The 24,266-nt window shown below is 38.8% G+C and overlaps 1 protein-coding gene and 1 pseudogene across 10 annotated transcripts in view; both read left to right on the top strand.

The window, feature by feature from the left end:
• The window catches only part of TENM3 (teneurin transmembrane protein 3), a 1,346,134-nt gene that overhangs the window by 1,086,023 nt on the left and 235,845 nt on the right, over window positions 1-24,266 (top strand). The gene's annotated exons all lie outside the window — the stretch shown is intronic.
• LOC116274379 lies at window positions 11,529-11,731 on the top strand (annotated as a pseudogene).

Below are 24,266 nucleotides of genomic sequence, written 5' to 3'. Positions count from 1 at the left end.
GGGTAGAAGGATGTGACCACATTGCTATTTTGCATTATTACCTTGGTTACAATATAGAGCAAATTGGAGACTGCAGGGAGGTGGTAGTGGAGTTGAAGACAAGTAGGTGGGTGTTGGAAGATATTTAGAGAATACTAATATAGTATGGATGTAAAAGCAAAGGAAAAGGAGGTTTCCAAGATGACAGCTACGTTTATGATTTGCAGGAAAGGATGGTTGGTGGTACCATTTTCTGAAAGGGGGTTTGCTAAAATAGAACAAGGTTTGGGGGCGGAGGAAAGATCCTTAGTTCTGTTGTGAACATTCTGAGGTTGAGACATTTTGCAGCATTCAAGTGGAGATATCAAGCCATTACATCTATGGCTGAGTAGCTCAAGGGAAATGTCAAAGCTATGAATATCAATTTTATAAAGTGATCATTATATAGATGATAACTGACGCTGTAGGTATAGATGAGATTGCTTAAGAAAAAAAGCATAGAGTGGGAAGAGAGCCCTGAGTGATTCTGTATTTTAGTGACTTAGTAAAGGGACAAGAGCCTACAAAATAGACTGAGAAAGTCCAAGCAGAAGGGCATGGAGGAACTGCTGAGAGTTGAAGAGTGCAGAGTCCCTGCTGGCAAGAGAAGAGACCATTTGAAGAGGGACCTAATCAGTGGTGTAGAAAACCATCAAACATCAAGAAAGATGAAAAATAAAAATGCTCTGTTTGATTCATTTACGTGGAGAACGCTGAGGAGCTATCAGTGACTTCTCTGGAGGGATGGAAGTGGAAACCAGAGTGGAATGGATGCAGAGTGAACAAGAAGATAGAGCCGGTGGGAATAGGGAACTCCTCCAAGAAGTCTAGTTATGAATAGGGATGAGAGGAATAACATGGTATCTGTATGTTCAGGGAATATCTTAATTTTTTTTTAATTATAGAGAATTGTGCGTGCTCAAGTGCTATTCAGATGTGGGAGGAAGATACTGGATGTGTAAACCAGGTTTGTTATCATCAACAAACCATAAGGATCATTCAGATGATGTTAAATTTTCCTACAGCATTAAAATTTCTCCTCTAAGCACAACTATTAACTTCATTCCTTCATTCAGCAAGTAGTTATTTTAACACTTTCTGTGTGTCATGCGCTGTTCTAGGTTCTGGGAATATAATTGTGTATAGTATTTACTGAGATGGAGAAGATTCAGCGTGGGTGAGGTTGAATTTGGGGGAAAAGCGAGAAGTTTGTTTTGGCCACATTAAGTTTGAGCTGTCTTCCAGACGCCCACGTGGAGATGTCAGACTGCTGGAGAAGCTGACTGTAGAGTATGGCAGATGTGAGGACAGGGACCTTAGTGTCTTCACTGCTATATCCCCAGCGTCTGGAACACAGTGGGTGCTCAGTAAATATCTGAAGAATGAATTAATGAATAAGATATCACCTAATAAGTATGCAGCCTTTAATTGTGAATTTGTAAAACCAAAAATATATAAATATAACGAAAACATTAGTGAAGGACTTTGAAGATGAATCTAGTACGATAATAAGGAAGTTGTTCAGTGCCAAGACTCTTCTTATGGAAGGATGGTGTAGGCCTATAATGAGGCCAAGGCTTCTGTTCAGACATTATTTATTTTATGATTACTGTCATACAGTGAATAGGAATTCTCCGCTTAAAATGGATTAAAAAGATACATTGTTCCCTAAGTGCAAGTGAGTAGAATCCCTAGATGAGAATAGTATTGTGTAGAACACTTTAAACAGTGTTTAAGAAATATTTCAGGCCTGTGGTGGCTCATACCTGTAATCCCAGCCCTTTGGGAGGCTGAGGCGGGTAGATCACTTGAGCCCAGGAGTTCGAGACCAGCTTGGGCAACATGGTGAAACCCCATCTCTACTAAAAATACAAAAAATTAGCCAGGTGTGGTGGTTCACACCTGTAGTCTCAGTTACTTGGCAGTCTGAGGCGGGAGGATCACTTGAGCCTGGAAAGCGAGGCTGCAGTGAGCTGAGATCATGCCATTGCGCTCCAGCCTGGGCAACGGAGTGAGATTCTGCCTAAACAAACAACAAAAAAATTAAAGTAAGGAAGAAAGAAATATTTTAGCAGAATCGTAGGTATAGATCTGGATCCATGCTGTGTTGAAGAATTGAAGGCTAGTTTACTTAAATGAAATTTTAAAGCAAATCAAATTATAAACTTCTCAGGACAATCACTTCTCATAGCTGAGTCAGTGTTGCATCTTGGCTGTTTAGAAGGTAGCAGTTATTCTGTTTAAACTTCAAAATATTTCTCTTGCTTGTGGAAATCGTTATTGATTATTAACCATAAAATATTGCATAATTTGACTTGAACACTCTTCCTAATACTCCTAGAGAACTTATCTCAATTGATACTCAGTTACTACGGGACACAATAAAGAATAGAAAAGGGTAAATCTAAGATTGACAAGAAAGTTTGATTTGAATTTAAACCTTTGTAACCTTAACCCTACTTGTAGCTTTTGTTCATTTTACCTTCTGGCCTCTGGCATTTCCTCCTCAAGTTATTATGAAGCCATAGTGCAGGGGTGGTGGAGGGAGGAAGAGGGACTAAAATTCAAGATGTTGTATAGAACAACAAGAAATTGCTAACAGAGTATTTGTTTCCACCAAATAAAAATTTCACTTAAGGCCGGGCGCGGTGGCTCACGCCTGTAATCCAACACTTTGGGAGGCCAAGGCGGGTGAATCACCTGAGGTCGGGAGTTTGAGACCAGCCTGACCAACACGGAGAAACCCGTCTCTACTAAAAATGCAAAATTAGCTGGGCGTGGTGGCGCATGCCTGTAAGCCCAGCTACTCGGGAGGCGGAGGCAGGAGAATCATTTGAACCCAGGAAGCGGAGATTGCGGTGAGCCGAGATCATGCCATTGCACTCCAACCTGGGCAACAAGAGTGAAACTCCATTTCATAAACAAAAAATTTTTTTTCACTTAAAAAATATGTATCCAGTGATCCCATGTGTCTCACCAAGGAATGAGAAAACAGGCTGACAGAATGGCATCAGCAGTGTAGATTAAGCATCTACTTCATGTCAAGAAGTGGGCTAGGAATTGAGATAGCTTGGTAAAAAAAAAAAAAAAAGATGCATATACATACATGGCTTCTGCTCTCATAGAACTTAGTAATTTTGCAAAGGGCAATGAAGAGGAACTGCGTATGCTAACAGAGCTCCTAACAGAAGGAACTAACCTAGTTTGGAGGATCAGGGAGGATTTTCCTGAGGAATCAGTGTTTTGTCACATATGAAACATACATAGATCATTTCAGGTAGAGAGAGCAAGTGGTACTAAGGTTAGTATTTACTGAGCATTCACTGTGTGCCTGGCGCAGTTTTGAACACTTTCGTTATGTTACTAAGGTAGATTGTATCACTAATCCCATTTTACACATGGGAAAACTAAAACCGAGAGAGTGTACCTAACTTGCTCAAATTCAAGCAGTTGGTAAATGGTTCCCAGAATTCTAGCTCAGGAAGTCTAATTTCACAGCATAAATTCTTAATCTCTATTTTGGTTTTTTAAAAGCATGGTGTTTTTGAAAAACTGAGGAACATCTAACATGACTTAAGAGCAATATCATGTGCTATCTTGTGGGTTTGCAATTTTGGACTTTATCCTAAGCCGTAGAAAGTGATTCTATGTGTGTGTGTATAGAAAACGAAATATTTTTGGACTTCCTTCATTTCCGTAAAGCCTCAAAATAGAGAGCAGAATGTTAGGAAATCTGTCATTTGTGCACGAGCATCTTTCAAAAACACAATCATCCAACAATATACTGAATTGATTTTTTTAAAATTATAGGACGGTGCAAACATTTTCCATCATGCCATTGGTCAAGGGAAAAAAGTTAGATGAGAACTTCTATTGAATCCATGCTATCTTATAGGAATTTTGCTAGTAACTTAACATACATTATCTTATGTAGTATGTGTAATGAAGAGTAAGCTGTGTTTTCATACTACAGAGCTCATTACTAGCCATTCAGCACTTAATATGATGGAGAAGATTAGAAACCAGATTTTAAATGCTAAAAGCCAACAGGCTCAATAGCAAAATCTGGTTTTGAGTAACATTTAATAAGCCATCATTAATAAAATAGTAACAACAGACCAGGCACAGTGGCTCATGGCTGTAATCCCACCATGTTGGGAGGCTGAAGTAGGAGGATAGCTTGAGGCCAGGAGTTCATGACCAGCCTGGGTAACATAGCAAGTCCCCATCTCTACAGAGCTTTTTTTAAAAAGTGACCGAGGCATAGTGGCACACACCTGTAGTCCCAGCTACTTGGAAGGCCGAGGTGGGAGGATCGCTTGAGCCCAGGAGTTTGAGGCCTCAGTGAGCTCTGATCATGCCACTGCATTCCAGCCTGGGCGACACAGGCTCTGTCTCTCAAAAAAAAAAAAAAAAAAAAAAAAAAAACAAAGTAGTAACAACCATATGTAGCAGTTTTCATTTATTGAGCACCTACTTCGTTTGAAGGTTATGATACCAAAGCCAGAACCAAGTATTTCATAACGAAGTCTCTTCCCCTTGTTTGTGAATTGAGTGTTTATTTTGTGCCTCACGTCATGCCAAGGGTTTTTGCTTATGTTTTTGGCACTAAAGTCATGTTCATTGGAACTGTATCTGTGGACATGCTTTGAGTTCTGGCTGTAGGGGAATTCTTTAGCAGAGGATTTTTCCTTTGTGTCTGCCGAGTACCTGAGGCCCAGCTTACCTGGGACACTTTATTCCTCTGCTTGAGGTTTTCAGACACAGGTAATGTAAATGTGGTGGGCAAACCCGTTTGAGGGCTGCCTCTTGGTTACAGATTCTTGAAGGAGATGTTTTTCTTTCTCTTATCTAGAGCCGGGGTCAAGACAGGCAGGTTTCTTTGTGTCACTTTATATAGGGGAGGTTTATTATAGTTTCCCTCTACTGAGAGTGCAATTCTTTGGGAGCCTTGCTTTATGGAAGGGTTTTTATTAAACTCTCTACTTTCAAAGGGACAAGCCCTGGGCTTTATCTTCACCCCAGAGTTCCATGGAGTCTGTAATGATGAAGCTCGAGGTCAAGTTTTGGATTCACCTTGTTTTTGGCCTCTTAGTATACTTTACTTTCTTACAAAGTCAGTGATATGAGTAAAAATAATTCTCTAAAATTTTTTTCATCCTTTATTTAATGTTAGCAGGAGAGTTGTTCAGGTGTCTACTTTCCATATCACTGTAAATGGAAGTTTAAACTTTGACTACACATTAAGCTGTTGAATCCTCACAACAATCCTGGTGGTAGATGTGAAGAACACAAGGGTTAAAGAGGTTTGTGTGACTCATCTAAGATCATACAGCCAGTAAAAATTTGAAAAGGAGTTTGATCTCAAGCAGTCTTAACTTTGGAAGCTATACCAAATGTCGGTGACATAACAAAGGAGTTCCTAAACGAATCTAGCTTGTGATTGACCTGTATCATTCCTACTAGAAGGAACAAACACACCAGTAATGACTCCGTGGATGCATGGATGCATGATGGATGCATGGATACATGGATGCATGGATGGAGGGGAGGGAGGGAGGGAGGGAGGAAGGGAGGAAGGACACTGTCTCAACATAGAGACCAGGAGAAGAAATGGCACTACAAAGTATATTTATTTGAACAAATTCAATAGGAGAAAGAAGAAAGGTTCTGTGTCTGGAGGTTCATGCAATTATTCTGCTGCATCTGGTAGGGTCATTGCTTCTATTTGGAGGTTACATGTATCTTCAGAAAGTTTAGCTGTATTCCTGTTGTGGGTGTATGTTGATTTTTATCAGTGAAGTAATATAATAAGAATGGGCAAGCACAAGAAGACCTGCATTCTACTTTTAATAACCTCTAACCTTAAAGAGGTTACTGAGGCCTCATCTAGGCATCTGTTCCCTTATCTTTAAAAACAAAAGATCTTTAAAGTCTCATCTTTTTTTCACCAAAAAACTTAAGAAATTTGAGATAGAACATATATATACATATATATATATGTAATTTGTTGATACATGCTTTTCTGGTGGTATTCCATCTATAGAAAGGATAATTTTCCAGAAAAGTATATTTTATTTTTAGTTTGTATCAGCTACTCTATTTTAAGTGCTTTACATACTGTTGCTATAGAATAGTCGGATATGAATCTTTATAAAAGTAATTTTCTTTATTAGGGCTTATTTTATTCTTTGGAATACCAATTCAGATAATATCATCAATATAATCCTTCTGAATTAAATAGAGGAAGGAGGTTGGTTGCCTTTTATTTTTATCTATAAGAACCAAAATATTATGTAGTGCCTTTTGCTTCAAGATGTTCAGTTGAGAATGTTTCAAAAAACTAAAATAAAGGGAAAGATAACATACTGTCAGTTTTCCTCTGAATGTTTCCTAACACTTAAATAAGTGAGTTATCAGATTTCAGTTTATAGTTTAGTAAGTTTATATAGCTAATAACAAATATTGTGTTCAGAAAGGTATATACATGTAAGTTGTTAGTTGATTGTACAGAAAGAGAGCAACACCCTGCCCCGCCCTATTCTGTGTTTTCTTGCCTTTCCAATTTCTGCTTGCCTTTCAAGTTCCAGCTCAACCTTCCCCTGCAAGGCATTCTCCTAGCTCCCTCTAGCACAGCATTGTGGATTTTTTTTTTTTTTTTTTTTTTTTCTTTTTTGAGACTAAGCTTTGCTCTGTCACTAGGCTGGAGTGCAGTGGCGTGATCTTGGCTCACTGCAACCTCTGCCTCCGGGGCTCAAGCGATTCTCCTGCCTCAGCCTCTCGAGTAGCCAGGATTATAGGCGCCCACCACCATGCCTGGCTAATTTTTGTATTTTTAGTAGAGACAGAGTTTCACCATGTTGGCCAGGCTGGTCTTGAACTCCTGACCTCAGGTGAGGATTACAGGCAGGAGCCACTGCGCCTGCATTGTGGATTTTTAAACAGGTAACCTCTCAGTCTCCTTGCTCTCATGACTGTCAAATAAAAGTTGTTTTGCTCATGTTCTCCTTATCTCCTCACTTTTTAAACGCAGGAATTAATGGAAAGAAGGAGACATTCATTTAAGGAGAGAACCTGTGGGTCGGCTTGATGAATGATGAGTTTGTGAAAGTTAGGGACTTGGAGTCAAATATATGCCCACATTGTTAAAGACAGTGTCTTTCACTTAATGTATAACTAGTCTTCATCTAGGTGAATTTGAGCAAATCTCTTAATACCTCCTGGCATCAATTTTCTAACCTGAGCAAGAGCTAGGGCAGATCAGGAACCATCAGCCAGCACATCAAAATCTTCAACGGTAGATACTGAAAACGTACACACTGGATCTCATTTAACTAAATTCCCCTTGGGGATTTACTTTTACTCCCCATCTCTGCAGAGATTAAAAGGTAAAGGAAAATTGCTTCTCCTGATAGAAAAAAAAGTCATGGTTTTTAGTCAAGGTGATTTCTAAGATGCCATCTAATTCTGAAATTACAGAGCTATGAGTCAATCACATGAGTAAAATAAAATTGAGGGGAGAAAAGTTAAGACAACAAAATACCAATTTATTTACTTGATATGTCCGTTTGCTGGAAAGACGTCTTTTTTGTTTGTAAGAACTCATTAATAGATATATATTTTTGCATAGATGATATATCAGCAAACTGTTGTTAGCATCTCTATATTATATCTTAAATATTTCCACTTGTCTTCAGCCCCACTGCAACCACCCAGGTCTGAGCCACTCTCCATCGCCTCTTGCCTGGACCTCTGCAGTTGCCTCCTGCTTGGTTTCTAGCAGCCAGAATATGTTTTAAATAAAAGCTGAATCTCAGTTCTCTCTTGTGCAAAACCTCTCCTGGCCTACCAGACCCTGCAGAACTTGGCCTTCGCCTCTCTTTCCAGTCTTGTCTTAAAGTCTTGCCTTTACCTCTGCCCTTGGGCCTTCTCCTGGTTTTGGAACGTGCCAGTCTCCCTCCCCGGTGGTGTTACACAGTCAGTTCCCTCTTCCAGAAGACTCTGCCCCTCTCAACTGGTATGGCTTCTATTTCTCTGTCTCTAGATCTCAGCTTAACATAGCCCCACAGAAAAGCCTTCCCTCACTGCCCGATTTAGGTAGCCCACCTGTTTTACTCCATTGCTCTGTCCTGTTTGCATCTTTTCGTAGGAATTACAGTTGACCGTTGAGCAATTAGGGGGCTAGAAGTGCCACCCCGTCTACACACAGTCAAAATTCCTCATGTAACATTTGACTCCCCCAGAACTTAACCATACGTAGCTTCTGGTCAACCTACTATTGACCAGAAGCCTTACCAATCAGCAGTCGATTAACACATATTTGATATGTTGTATGCATTATTTACTGTATTTTTACAGTAAAGGAAACTAGAGAAGGGACAATGTTAGTAAGACAATCACAAGGAAGAGAAAATATTCTTACCGTTCATTAATTGGAAGTGGGTCATCACAAAGGTCTTCATCCTTGTCATCTTCACGCTGAGCAGGCTGGCGAGGCGAGGGAACAGGAGGTTGGTCGTGCTGTCCCAGAGGTGGCACAGGAGGAAGAAAATCTAAATGTAAGTGCGCCTGCACAGTTCAAACCCCTGTTGTTGAAGGGCCAACTGTATTACTGCTTTGTTAGTTGTTTCCTTTTAATTTTTCTTTCTACAAAAATTGACAGCAGGGGCCATGTCTATTTGGTTTAATACTGTAACATTCCAAGCACACAGCAAGTAAGTGCTCTACAAATATTTGTGGAATCCTTGACTCAATTACACATTTACCATTTTTTGTTTGTTTGTTTGTTTGTTTGTTTGGAGTCAGGGACTTGCTCTGTCCAGACTGGAGTGTTGTGGCACAATTATGGCTCACTGAAGCCTCAACTTCCTGGGCTCAAGCGATCCTTCTACCTCGGCCTCCCAAAGTGCTGGGAATACAGGCATGAGCCACTGTGCCTGGCTGACATTTATCTTTTTATCTGTCTTTTACTTCAGTTAATTAAAATAAGTTTTATTCTCTGAAAACCGACAAGCTTTTGAAAATAGTCCAAGCAACTGAAAATAGTCTGGAAATGTGCAAAGAAATAGGGAATCCTACCAGAGATTTAATTTATCCACAGATAATCCTGAAAGTGGACAAGTTATATATGGATAATAAAAAGCATATCCAAGAGTTATCTGTTTTTTGAAAAGGTTCTATATATGCCCTGCTCTAATTAGCAGAGGTTGCTCAAAAGCTGTTCGTATTGAAATCTTTGTATATCGGCCGGGCACGGTGGCTCAAGCCTGTAATCCCAGCACTTTGGGAGGCCGAGATGGGCGGATCACGAGGTCAGGAGATCGAGACCATCCTGGCTAACACAGTGAAACCTCGTCTCTACTAAAAATATACAAAAACCTAGCCGGGCGAGGTGGCGGGCACCTGTAGTCCCAGCTACTCGGGAGGCTGAGGCAGGAGAATGGCATAAACCTGGGAGGCGGAGCTTGCAGTGAGCTGAGATCCGGCCACTGCACTCCAGACTGGGTGACAGAGCGAGACTCCGTCTCAAAAAAAAAAAAGAAAGAAAAGAAATCTATGTATATCTGAATGCAAATGATTAAGTCTTTAATTGTGGGTTTGCAACATGTTTGTAGAATCTGATCAGTATGTTAACTGCTGAATTAATCCTGTTTTCTAAATCTTCAATATGCTTATTTTTACAAAAGAAATATCTCCTCTTCCATTTCTAGATGCACCTCACATGATTACTTCTCATGAGTAAGCAAAGATCTTGACCTGTAGCTTCTTACACCTGCCTATTTGTTTAGCAGAACAGAGAATTACGGTAAAACAGAAAAATGGTACAGGCGTTTGTGTTTGCTTTACAAACACATCTCCCATCTTAGTACAAAACACACTGCAAACTCTTAATTTTAGATCTTCTTAGGTTTGTTGTAAATAGAAAATAGAGTATAATGTTTTCTAGATTTATTTCTAAACTATATTATGGTTACTTTTCTCATTGTGCTTTTCAGATATTTGAGAAATTGTTTATATGCTGTCATGAATATGAATTCACTATTAAATGTTAATGAATAATTTTGCTTCAAAATAAAATAGTGAGCCTGTACACTTTCACTTGTATAATGTTCTAGCCCATATTTTAATTTTTCAGTTTTTCCCTTTGTTTTCTTTCATGTCAGCTTCTTCATCTGGTCCATCAGTTGTTGAACATATTACGTCACCTCCGCCCCATCCCATCTTCATGACAGTCAGAGAAGGTTGCTCAGTGCTACTTTCATCCAGGCCATTTTGTGGCCAAATGCTAAGCACACTACCAGCTCTATCCAATGCTCACTGGTACAAGGACCCAAAATCATATTTTAAACTTGCTCCTTGATAGCTCCTTATTTAAAATTTTCTGGGCCGGGTGCGGTGGCTCAAGCCTGTAATCCCAGCACTTTGGGAGGCCGAGACGGGTGGATCACGAGGTCAGGAGATCGAGACCATCCTGGCTAACACGGTGAAACCCCGTCTCTACTAAAATATACAAAAAACTAGCCGGGCGAGGTGGCGGCGCCTGTAGTCCCAGCTACTCGGGAGGCTGAGGCAGGAGAATGGCGGGAACCCGGGAGGTGGAGCTTGCAGTGAGTCGAGATTGTGCCACTGCTCTCCAGCCCGGGCGACAGAGCGAAACTTCGTCTCAAAAAAAAAAAAATTTTCTGGGAATATTCTATCACTATAGCTATTAAGGCATGGAGAAGAAATAAATGCTTTATTGTAGCTACAGAAATGGTTTTCTTTTTCTAACCCAATCATTTGCCATCTCTGAAAAAAAATTCCCAGGCCAGGTGTGATGGCTCATGCCTTGAGTCCCAGCACTTTGGGAGGTCAAGTGGGAGGATCAGTTAAGCCTGGTAGTTTGAGACCAGCCTGGACAACATAGTGAGACCCCATCCCTGCAAAAATAAAATATTAAAAAAATTAGCCAAGCCTGGCAGTGTACACCTGTAGTCCCAGCTACTTGGGAGGCTCAGGTGGAAAGGATCCTGTGGGCCCAGGAGGTGGAGGGTGCAGTGATCTATGATCATACTACTGAGCTCCAGCCTGGGCAACACAGCGAGACCCTGTCTCAAAAAATAAAATATTCCCTTCTCATCTCTGATCAGAATAGAAAAAGACCGACTGTGACTCATGTTCAGAACTTCTCCAATCCAAACCCAGCTTTTCCTCATTTTATGAAAATATGAGCCGCCTTCAGTTGTACAATGTTCACAGTAAACACACAGTTTTAGGAACTTGAAGAATATCCATCTGTAGAACCCAGACTCTTAACTCCAACATAGATCTTGCTAAAGCTTTGGAGTGGAAAGCAAGGAGTGCACACCCCTCTGCAACTCTCCCTGGGAAAGGGAATGCTTCCATGACCCCAAGCCCCATTCATTGGTTAGTCACCTGATGGAGGTGTTCTACTCCAGAGGTGGCAAGCGTGTGGGACATCTGTTAACACTCCCAGCTCCAATACTTACAACAGACATCAATAATGGATCACTGCTTCTCGGCCTTTTGGCTAAGATCAAGTGTAGTGTCTGTTCTTACCAGTTTAATAATGGATCATGGCGGTGTTTCCTACTGAGTGCAAAGAGAGTCTTGGGAACTTTCTTAACACAGCAGTCACTTTCAGTTGCCAACCTTGTTTTAAAAAAGAAGCACCAGCACTCCCTGAAATCATTGTCTGTTTTTCTTACTCTATTCTTATGCTATGCATCCCCTCTTCCCACCCTTCCCCATCCCCTACCATGGCAACTAGACTCTTATTTTTATGATTGCTTTATGATATTTTCTACAGAACCTGTCATTTACTTTTACCAAATGGAAAACAGAGATGATGTGGTTTTTTTCTGTCTTACTTGGCGGTTCAGCAGTAACTTAACTAAGTGAGCAGTAAGTAGCCTTTTTAAGGTAAGATCGAATTTTAAAGTCTGTCCCAGATATCATTCTAATGTGTCCAGTGACACTGCAGAAAATTTAACTTTCCCCGGAACTGTGTATTATTCTGGGACGTGTGCATGTGTGCATGCTTGTGTGCATGCTGCTAGATGTTACAGTCAAGTAAAATGTCAGCACAGTAATTATAGACCGAAAAAGTTCACTTCAAAGAATTAATTCTGTTCGAAGGAAAATTCACGATTCGGAAACTCACAAATTTGAAACCAAAGCATTTTTTGTTCGTTCCTTTCCATTAAAAGTTGGGTGGAGTAGTTACCGCTCTAAGATGAAGTCTGTAATCGCATCAGAAGCCCTCTGGGTAGGAAAGAGTGTGTTGTTGGAGTTTTCCAGCCCATCTTTATGGGATTTCAGAACTCTTTAAGCGCTTAGCTTCTGGTGTTTTTGGGATTAGGAATGTGCGTTCTTGTAGAGAATTGGAAGGCAAATGTTAGGCTTGTCAGCATCTGAGGACCACAGAAGCAGTCCGCCCATTGTTCGAGTCACGCTTCCAAGACCCAGCAATTTTCACTGAGGAGCCTGCTTTTGAAGTGTTTTCTTTGCTTAATTTTCTCCACCTTTGAGATCCTTTCAGAAGTATTTTCTTTCAAAATATCATGCATTCTTCTTTAGAAGAACTGGTCTTTCTAATAAGACAAAGAAACATAGGATACTTGTAATCTGTCGAGTATGGCTAAAAACATTAGGGCACTGAGGACAGATAGAATGAGGGTTGTGGAAGAAGTTTTGCAGTCTCATTATAAATCAACTTTTTTTCTCTTTTTAATTTAGTCTGACTATAGAGACCTATATCTAGGCAAGAATATAAGAAATTTTGGATTCATTTAGCAATTGCAGTGGGTTTTTTCGTATGCAATGGAAAATCAAAATGGAAATCCTTCTTTGACATTACAATTATGTATTGGAGTCTTGTGTATGAAAATAATTGAAGGTCTAATAAAAATTCTGCTCAAAACCAATGTCTGTTATTTTATGGAGTTACTTTTTAAAAATTAACCAAGATGACCATAAAATTATGTGGAAATTTTATGTTTAAAAAAAGTCAGCATAAAATGTTAACATGGGTTTCAGAACAGAAAATAGCAATTCCTAAAATAGCTCTTGTAGTCATATGTATGTATGTAAGTTGATTTATAAATTTAAATACAGGATTTAAGAATTAGAGTATACTTTGATTCACAAAATAAATGAAAAGTAGCTATTCTTACAGACCTATTTGTTGAGATGTAATCCACAGAATAATTACATATATTGGTTCACTGTGCGTCTCTCTGTTTATTAAGACTTAACACTAGGGTCACAGTTCCTGAAGTCACTCCTGTTGTTTTTCTCAACTGCTCTAATAAATCTTGTGTCCTCTCTCTCAGGTGGTAGCATCCTTTGCCAGATGTTAATTTCAACATCTGGTGGACTCATCCTTAATTTGGTTCTGTGAAACCTTATTCTGCCTTTCATTGTTAGCCTCTGAAGCTTGCTTAAAATATTTCTTTTTGGGTTTTCTGGGTGTTCATCACTAGAGACAACTTATTAATGCTTCCAACACCAGGGATTTGTGGAGGATCTTCTATCACTGTGAATCTGTGCTCCCTTAAAGTGAACTATTTGAGGTTAAAATAGAAGATGTCTATTTTCTTAACCTCAATAGTTAATATAGTGTTTAACACAGAGTAGTCACCAAACGTTTGTTGAATGAAAACATGTCCTGAGGCACTGAGATTGGGAAGGAAAGATGTTATTTTCAACTTCTACCAGAGGGGTTAAGCAGTGCTTCAGGGAGTAAGCCAACTGGGAGATGATTTAGTTTCTGTTACAAAAAAATCCTTGGCTGGGCACAGTGGCTCACGCCTGTAATCCCAGCACATGGGGAGGCTGAGATGGGTGGATCACTTAGGGTCAGGAGTTTGAGACCAGCCTGGTCAACACAGTGAAACCCCATCTCTACTAAAAATACAAAAATTAGCTGGGCATGGTGGTGCATGCCTATAAATCCTAGCTACTCAGGAGACTGAGGCAGGAGGATCGCTTGAACCCGGGAGGTAGACATTGCAGTGAGCTGAGATCACGCCACTGACTCCAGCCTGGGCAACAGAGTGAGACTCCATCTAAAAAAAAAAAAAAAAGAAACCTTGTATGTATCATTGTCCCTTCATTGTCCATAGTAACACGAAGATGATGAAGTTGTCTCTTTTTCACAGAGCTCTCAGCTAAAGTTTTCTCACTCTGATTTTTAGGTCCATACCTAGTGTTCAGTCCATGTTAATAAACATTTTTCATAGAAATATAACAGCAGCGGTGATAGGATAACTATATAAACTATGTGAAGAAATAAATACATGGTTAATTACGTGAATTTGCTTGAAGAAATAACTTCAAACTGCGATGATTAGAAAAGTCCTGAATACAGTGCAATGAATCTGTTATAAATTGTACAAAAGAAAGGGTTAATAATATAGGAATAAAATTAAAATTATAAATATAATTTCATAAGATGCAACCAAGCCATCATTACTATTTTATCTGACTTAACATGACCCGCTGTTCATTATGCAGACCAGTGGAATTTGATACTTGTGTAGTAGTATTCTAAAGTTGCATCTTTTACTGTATTTAAAGTTAAATGGGCCATGCACAGTAGCTCACACCTGTAATCCCTGCACTTCAAGAGGCCAGGCTGGGAAGATCGCTTGAGACCAGGAGTTTGAGACCACCCTTGGCAGCATAGTGAGATCCCCATCTCTACAAAAATTAATTAGCCAGGCCTGGTGGTGCATGCCTGTAAGTCCTAGCTACTCAGGAGGCTGAGGCAGGAGGATTTTTTGAGCCTGGGAGGTTGAGGCTGCAGTGAGCTGTGATTGCATCATGACACCACTGCACTCCAGCCTGGGTGACAGAGCAAGACCCTGTCTCAGGAAAAAAAAAAAAAAAAAGCTACATGATAGTAACATTTGGAAATGACAGGACTGTTTATCAGCTTCGGGTCTGGCTGCAACTTTTCTAGAGTTAGCTTTTTTCTCCTTTCTCGTGCCATGACTTAAAAATAATAATGTGCTGGGCATGGTGCCTCATTCTTGTAATCCCAGCACTTTGGGAGGCTGAGGCACTTGTGGCCAGGAGTTCGAGACTAGCTTGGGCAACGTAACAGATGCGCTCCCTGCCACCATCTCTACAAAAGAAAAAAAGTTAACCCTTGATTTGCTTTCTAGTAGTGGGTGAGTTTGGAGTTCCAATGATTGTTAACCCATTAATTCTTCATTTATTGAAGATATCCTTATGTTTCACATGCTGCAAAGATGTACAAGACTTTGTTTCCTACTCTCCAGGATCTTTCAGACTAACTGTGTGATATTTAAACTATTGTATTTTGCATTAGTTGAACCTTTATCCGAATTCAGTTTTGCTGTACCATTGTGAAACTTGAAGAGTGTTCTGAGAGCTACCAAGCTAATTAAAGGATTAGAAAATGAGACTCGTGAAAAGAACTCAATAAGAATTGAATTATTTAACAGAAAGGAGAGAAAGCTAACGGGAGACACATTAATCATTTTTGAAGATGTAATGGATGATGACCATCTAGTTCTAGCGTTGGCCAAAGATGGGAAAGGAAAAAGTGGATTAAACTATAGAATGAGATATTAAGGTTAAACTTGAGAGTCTAAGAACACAGGAGTTATTTTAATATGGGTCCTCTTAATGAATGTAATCTTGACATTTTTAAAGGGTATTTTTAAATTACATAAAGTATTTTTTGTTTCCCCAAGTTAAATTGCAACTGAATTTAGAGATTAACAGAAAAAAGAGTGTTCAAGTTTCTCTGTCATCTTTCAGAAAATTATAGAGCTTGACTAGGGAGAAAGCAAACACTTGGTTCCAGGACATGCGTGATACTGAATCAGTAAAAAGCAAATGGTCACAGCAAGGGCAGCCCTCTTGTAAGTATATCCGAATTTCTTTTATAATCTTAAATAGTTGTTTTGTTTTGCTTTTTTAGATAGGGTCTCACTGTGTTGCCCAGGCCATAGTGTAAGAGCTGTTCACAGATGTGATCATGCATACTCCAGCCTTGAGCATCTGGGCTGAAGGCTTCCTCTTGCCTCAGCCTCCAGAGTAGCTGGGACTACAGGCAGGAGCCACCACACCCTGCTGTGCTTCTATAATCTTCATAAATCATTTAGAAAATTGACACTCATTTACTACAGATAAACTTAAGAGCATGATTAAAGTTGATTTTAGGGAGTTTCTTATTCCTTTGCTCGGTTGCGTATTGCTGTCTACTGAGAGTGAATGCCTCCTCTCGTTTAGATTTGAAAGGCATTCTTGCCGTTAGCGTTCACAGCACTTTGTCAGACCACAACAGCTTGATAACTTGGGTTACTATCTAAACCTCCAAAGAAAATGGAGAGTTAGAGTCCATCTGCGTTGTGATTTAACTTTTCAAAGCCTCTGATTTTTAAGCCCTTTCACTTCAGGTGCCAAATTTTCTCAAAGCACAAGACCCCTTAACTCAATCTGTTCTCTCTGCCAAATGAACAATTTTATGTCCGTTCCCTTACTATACAGCCACTGAAATCTAGTATTCAGTCATATACTTAGGAAGGTATCTCATTTTTTTTCTTCATGAAAACCTTCTGTGCTGTGTTACTTGTGGCCAATCTCAGACACAAGTGTATGTACATACATAGAACCTGACAAAAATTTATTCCTTAGCTAAAAAGGGATGATAATTTCTTCTCCTTATGCTTAGAAACATTTTAAGTATAACAAAGGCTTTCTAATGACCAGCCGAGTTTTATCTCCTCTTCATCCTTCATCGGATCAATCTTTTCTTTCGTGTTTTTATTTCTCAGTTGCAGTGCCAAAGCTCTATTTGTACTGTTCTTCTAATATAGGAAAAATGCATGCTTGCTCGGTTTAACTATTCCAACTTCTGCCGAGTGATAATTAACTGACCTCAGCCCATCTGACCACTGACTTGCCAAAATCAGGTTTTATAGTGTGATTGAACAATTAGTTGAACTGTATTATCCTTGTAATTCATATTTTACCAAAAATTACAGTTTTCTACATGATAGTAATGTAAATGCATCAGGAAAAGAGGGAAATGAAACTTTTATTGGGTGCCTACTTTGAGCAAGCCTGTGTGCCAGGCAACTCGTGTGTGTGTATTCATATGTGTGTGTGCGTGTGCGTGTGAGTGTGTGTGTGTGATATTTAATTTAATGTTCATAGTCTTGAGGCTTTGTTATCATTAACCTTGTTTTACAGATGAAGAGTATGTAGCATGGGGAGGTTAAATAACTTGCCCAAGATTTTAGGATTACTAAGTGGCAGTTCAAATGCTCATTTACTTAAAAGCCATAGAGAAAAAAAATAATCGAAAGAAATCTGAAACAAAGCCCATGTCATCATCATCAAGAGGACTTGGAAGAGAGGGGCAGTGTCTAATTTGTCTTTTTGCAGCTTTGATTTTCTGTTTCTATTTCTGTCCGTGTCCTTTTAGGCTTTTTTTTTTTTTCCTTTCGCATGATGTACGTTTCTCTAAAGCCAGAGTAGTGAGCAGCTTGAAAGGTTAAGGAAAAGAGGGGCTAGGGAGGTGGAACTATTGTGGTCTCTTTATTTTTCATGCCTCAAGCATACGATGTAGTAATATTCCTCGTCTTCCAAAAAAAGAAGTCAGTGAATGTGGTTCCTTACTTAGCTCACATTAATGGCCATGTGAGTGCATGCTGAAAATGTACAGTGAGGAAAGTAAGGACATAATTAACATAACAAACCATTCTAATAGAATTAGTGTCTGACTGAAGGAGACAAGCAATTCCAAATCATTCTGTATTGTTCAGTACTTTTTTTTAACATGAGGCATAAATTTAACTGTGTGTTGCAACCAGTGACAAACTATCATAGAGGTTTGGGTTTTTTAAAATCAAGAAATATTGTTTGAATCTTGCTCCTCCATTAACTGTAATACTATGTAAGTCTCACTTAAAATATTATGCTTATATGGTAGACATTATGTTAGTATAAGTCTGAAAAAAAAATAATACCTAGAAGTAGCAGTGTATGCTTTAAGAATTTTTTTCAATATATTTAAACAAAAAGATTATTTGTATGGTTTGGGGCCTACACAGTGATTTGGGGCCTAAAATACATTTAAAACTACAACATTAGAGATGAAATTTTGGCCTGGTTCAGACAGGTGCTCAGTAAGTGAGCACTGAATGAATGTGCTAGTAACTAAACAGTCTTACAAATAAATACCATGGCAAGGAGGACTCAGTACATCAAGAAAACCAAATGCACATATTAACTTAAATGCATTTATATGGGTTTTAAATTGTTGCTCTTCAAAATGCAATAATGTATTTATTGATCTTGATTTTATGGTTTGTAAAATATGCTTTTTAAAATTTCCTGAAAATTAAAAATTTAAGTCATTAATCCACCATTAATCAGCTCAAAGTGACCAATTTACAAGTGTCTCCCCTTCCCACTCCCCTGTAGCCAGCACTTTGTTGAATTCATTTGAGAATTCAACAAACTCTCTGGAATTATTTTTATTTTTCTACAAACACTTAAGAGTTTCTCTAAAAGAATAACTTCCCAAGTCCTAATGCTTAATGCAGAAAGTAACAGTAGTACTTTATTTTTGTTTAGTCTGTTTTTCTGACCAAATATACCACCAACTTGAGTCTCATTGTCCCTAGCCCATTAGGAACAACAGAAGCTTTACCCCACTTCCCAGCTGTTTTCTTAGGAATGTAGAAATCTGGCTAGAAGGCACAGCAACCTCCCACCTTCCTAGTAGACCAAGGATTCCTATTGTCAGATGCAGTGGGCATGAAAGCAGCAATTTTACAGCACAAAAACTCCAATAACATTGACTTCGGTTGGCTGAGATTGAAATGCACACAGGCACTGCTCAGTCTTGGTTGCTTAAGCACCAGCTTCCCTTGGCTTTTTGCCACTTTGTGCATTTCAGAGACAAGTCCTTTCAGGAGAAGGCATTTTGCTTGTAACTTGCAGTGGAGTAAACAGACCATTCAGGCATAGTTGATTGCATTACAAACTCAACTATGCAAACTATCCCAAAATTGAATACAACAAAGTAATTAGTGAAATCATTTGGTCATGAGAATTCACAAGGAGGAATTGTCCTATTTTAAAAATAAAATTTTTCTTTTCTAAAGAATTATTTAAAACTTTATATTTAAAGAATGGTAACTCAGCTCTTAATTATAAGTTTTACTTACATAGTGAAGCTTAAGGTGACCAGTGTACAAGTGTCTTCCCCTCCCCACTCCCCTGTAGCCAGCACTTTGTTGAATTCATTTGGGAAATCGTAAGAGAGCACCCACGTTACATTATAAAGCAAACACTGAAATGACGATGACCCACTCCTACGTAGACTGAAGTGCTGGCATATCAACCCCATGTTACTATATAAAGAATAGGCAGAGAAAAGCGTGCAAAAACATCTCAATAGCCTGACTCAGGCTGAACTAGGTAAAATATGCATACACATTGTGGATTCCCTAGAAGACAGGCAAGGGAAGGCAAGAGGGATGTACATTAGGTTACCCTAGAGGCGGTATTCATCTAATCAAGAGTTCATTCATTCCTGCAGCCAGTTTTTAAAATCATACATCTAATGTGTACTAAAAACCAGTTGCTAAATATGGTTACCAGACATTTTCTTCTACAAGATTGTCCCAGGTTCTGTATTTGTTTTTTTGTGGGGCTTTTTTCGGAGAACTTTAAAACAAAATTGTAAAACCTCATGTAAAATCAAAATTAAATGACTTTTTCTACTCAGCATTGTATCTATTATCTGTTTATAAACCAATCCTGTTCATACTGGTCAGAGCAAACTGCAGATTTCAAAAGGATATTATCGAAAGTGTACAAAATGGTTAGCGCATTTGTTAACTGGGACCCTGTTTATTGTTCCTTTCCGACTCAAATCTCTCGTGTGTGTGAACTAAGTACTCGGAACTTCATTAAAATCGTTATTGTCTGTAAGTAAATTGTGATGTACTTGAATTTCTGCAATTGTGTTTATTTTTCACATTTTGTTCAATAAACCAGGGCTCAGCTCTTAACATTTTCAAATACTTGTTTTGTTTTAAAAAAGGACAGGGCCCTTATTTGAGCTAACAGATGAGCCCTCATTTCTAAGGAGCCCTAAGCAAGACCCTATCATTCCATGTGCTAATGGTCTTTTTTATTGCTGAATTTGGCTCTTGCTCTGTTGGTTGAATCTACATATAGTCCCTAACCAGTGATGCTTAAAGAGAAGCCACAGAGTACAACATTTTGGAGTTGAAGTTCGAACCACGCAGTCTCCCTTTCTGCATCCCACAGATTCTCATCTGTGCTTTCTCCCTAGCTTCCAGCTGCTGCACTGTCACCAGCCCAGCTGAGATTCAGAACCACTTCTGGTGTGATTCTGTACCTCAGGTACCCTTTATGTGCCTCAGAAACCCTTTTCCCTAGATGTCTCTACCATTCATACATGTTTACACTGATTTCCTTCTGAGTAAATATATAGAACTATCAAAATGTCTAACCTGCCCGTTGCTCAGTTGCAGTCCTAGTTTACTTCCTGCTTGATCTGATTGATTTCGTTTCTTTGGAGTATTAGAAAGAGAGAGAACTTGCAGAGAGGCTTAGTAGGCTTTGCCCGATACCTTCTGCTTTCATCTACGGCTGCGAACCGATTTCCCTTCCCTTGAATGCATGAAGGAAGAGTTTAAATGGCATCTGAGGTAATGGTGAGTTTCTGGGTTACTTTGCAGTAGTTGCCCTCGGTGGAGTGCACAAGAGGAAAGAATGGGAATGGCCCTGCCCTGCCGGTGCGTGCCTGTAGCGAAAACGCCTCCGAAAACAAGTGATGCACTCCTAATGATGTGTGCTTTTGGTTCTTTGAATGTGCACAGCATCTCCATCAGGTTTTTACAGCTGGACTCTAGCTGTAATTGCTACTGGGATGAGATGCACAACATGGGGTGTTGAAGCTAAGTACTTGTAGTGTTTTAGTGGCCAAAAATATATGGCATGGTAGGAGCATCAGACTTCATGAAATTCACACTTGTATATCTTCATGTTCCTCACCCATTTCTGACATGCCGCTGATTTGCCAGCAGGCTTACTCTAGATGAAGGGGATAAAAATGGCAAAGCTGAAAGATGTTGTTTCTTAAAAGATACTGTATATCAGTTGAGTAAGAGGAAGTAGATCGGGGATGTAAACGCATAAAAAGGCCTCTGTAGTCATTCTTCAGTGAAGACAATTGGTAGTAATCTCATCATTGCAACTAAACAAAAAAGATAACAGTTTTAATCTTATTATAGCACAAAATGGCATGCATTAAAGTATTTCTAATGTAAACAATAATTCCATATTTCTGTAGCATCAGCTCTCAGATCCCTTGTCCTGATTTGTCATTAGATATAAATCAGTTTTTATGCTTCTTCCAGGGAAGTCTTAAAGCCTAATGTTTCCTTGTTGGAGATGTTATAATTCCAAAGAGGGTAAAATTGATAGTTACACTAGAGAAAAGTATCATATCCAAAATTATGATGTAAAAGAATAATCCAGATACCCATGCTGATCCACCCTTATGGTTATTTAAGATATCATCAATGAGGCTTAGAATTTGATGCAGTTCTGTTGGCATCATAATTTTCCAGGGTGTCCGCTGTGACCACTGAGTTTCCAACCCAGTTAAATTGTTCTTTCACATTATTCTTTGCATTTTCTATTTTGTTCTTTCTTTCTTTTTTCTGTATTCCTCGGGATTTTTTTTTTTTTTTTTTTTTTTTGAAAATCAATCCCCCTTGTGTCCATCCAGCCAAAATATTTTATAGTGCTTACGTTAACTTACATTTTAAAAGCAGTATATGTCGTAGATATTAATTAATCCTGAGAACAATACAATGCTCAGGAGAGAATTATTTGAATTAAATTTGTCAGAAGTGGTATAATGCAAAGATTGCCCTAAAACTGCTGAAAGGAGTAATTTTCCTTGTTTCCATAGAAATGAGGAGTTCCTTATTCTTTGGGCCTTAGTCAGATCATACTACTTTTGTTTAATTACAATGAAATAGTAACCACTAATCAAAAGATTATTTGTTCTATTTAGAATTCAAACTTTTGTTCTCCTGAACATATTCACCTGCCTTTCTAAGATTACTTTCTAATGGCAAACCAGAAAATGGCAACATGATCGCCTGATTTGAGAAGAAAAATACTTACCTTATGCAAGTACCCTGTAATAAACTTTGAGATTTTCTATTGATTTTGTTAATGCCCAAGGTTTGTTGTATTCTTTTTATAACGTTTTTTCATTCCACGGTCATTTTAAGCTTTATTTCATTCACAGTTTCTTTACACCTCATGCATTTATTGAAATTTAATTTGAGAAATGGAGAATTAAGAATCCTTATACGTTCTATTGAGAGTAACTAGCCCTGTGGTTAATGGGTACAAATGAATAGAATGAATAAGATCTAGTATTTGATTGCAAAACATAGTGACTGTAGTCAATAATAATTTAATTGTATGTTTTAAAATAATTGAGTATAATTGGATTGTTTATAACACAAAGAATAAATGCTTCAGATGATGGATAACCCATTTACCCTGATGTGATTATTACGCATTGTATCCCTGTATCAAAATATCTCAGGTTCCCCACAAATATATAGACCTATTATGTACCCATGACAATTAAAAATTTTTTAAAAACTTTTTTTTTTTAAAAAGAGTATCCCCACAACAGTACATCTCACACACACACACACACACACACACACACACACACACACACACACCTGAATGCTGGCAACATTGCAGTACACAGGAATATATTACTTGAATTGAAACTGCAAAAGTAGTTTAATGCAAACACACACTCCCACATAAATACACTTTTATTTATTAAAAGACAAGAAACTAAAAAACTGAAGTATGAAGGCCAATTAGAATAATAATGTGTGTTTTACAATTTTTTCTCAAATTTCCTCTTTAACATTAACTCAAGAGTAGATTCCATTCCCAAAGTGATTCAGCCATTTAATATTTCAAAACTTTCATTATTCCCTAGAGCTCAGTGCCCCCTCTGCTGCTTCTCCTACAAACAGTGATTTCCCAGTAATGCCAGCAGAAGCAGCAGAGTGAAGCGAAGTTTTCAAGAGAGGCAAAGGGGCAGTTTCCCTTTTCTTTCCTACTGGTTAATGCCGTCAGTGGGTGGTCATGCCTGCTCTGTTCTTGAACAAAGGACTTCCTTCTCAGGAGCAGCAGGAATAAAACTGACAAGTATCACATCTGTGTCATGCTGCTTCTGCAATTCCCATGGGATACTACCACAACTACAGCAGCAGTTCTGATGGTGCCACAGGGAAACAAGGCAGTAGGGCATCCTCCTCAGTGAACAGATCCTGCTTGAATGAAAGAGAAGGGGAAAAGAAAATACTAAATAACAATATAACGAACAGTGGAGAAGTAAATGGGCAAAGATACAACTCCTCAGAGAAGACAAATGTTTTGGAGATAGTCTCTCTACTTGGTGTAAGGTCTAAGTGTTGACATATGTCCATATTTTAGAAGTAGTATAGGATAGAGTACATCCGTTCCTCTCCATTCATGGGCAGAGAACTCGTCCTGTGTGAAGAATGCATGGTTTAATTTGAGGAACATTTCCAACGGGTCTTAAATTCTGGCCTTTGCTGTTACTGTCTACAAATGGGAAGAAAAGTGATAGGCAAATTCCAAAGCCAAAGAGGATTTAATAATTATAATTAATAACTGAAAAAAAAGACAAACTAAGATAGACTCAAAACATTGATGGCAATTTATAAAATTGGATTGATGTTTGTAGAGTTCTGTAAATTTATTAAACATTGTATTTGTGAATTCAAAATTTAAAATTATAGTATGTAAATAATATGTAGATAAAAATGATTTTAAAAATTAGCTGATAATACCTCTTTACAATTTTTTTTTTTTTTTTTTGAGACGGAGTCTCGCTCTGTAGCCCAGGCTGGAGTGCAGTGGCCGGATCTCAGCTCACTGCAAGCTCCGCCTCCCGGGTTCACGCCATTCTCCTGCCTCAGCCTCCCGAGTAGCTGGGACTACAGGCGCCCGCCACCTCGCCCGGCTAGTTTTTTGTATTTCTTAGTAGAGACGGGGTTTCACTGTGTTAGCCAGGATGGTCTCGATCTCCTGACCTCGTGATCCACCCATCTCGGCCTCCCAAAGTGCTGGGATTACAGGCTTGAGCCACC

Source organism: Papio anubis, chromosome 3 (genome assembly GCF_008728515.1).
Source record: "Papio anubis isolate 15944 chromosome 3, Panubis1.0, whole genome shotgun sequence".
Lineage (NCBI taxonomy): Eukaryota > Metazoa > Chordata > Mammalia > Primates > Cercopithecidae > Papio > Papio anubis.
Note: the sequence above shows the minus strand (reverse complement) of the source record. Positions and strands in the feature narration are given on the sequence as shown.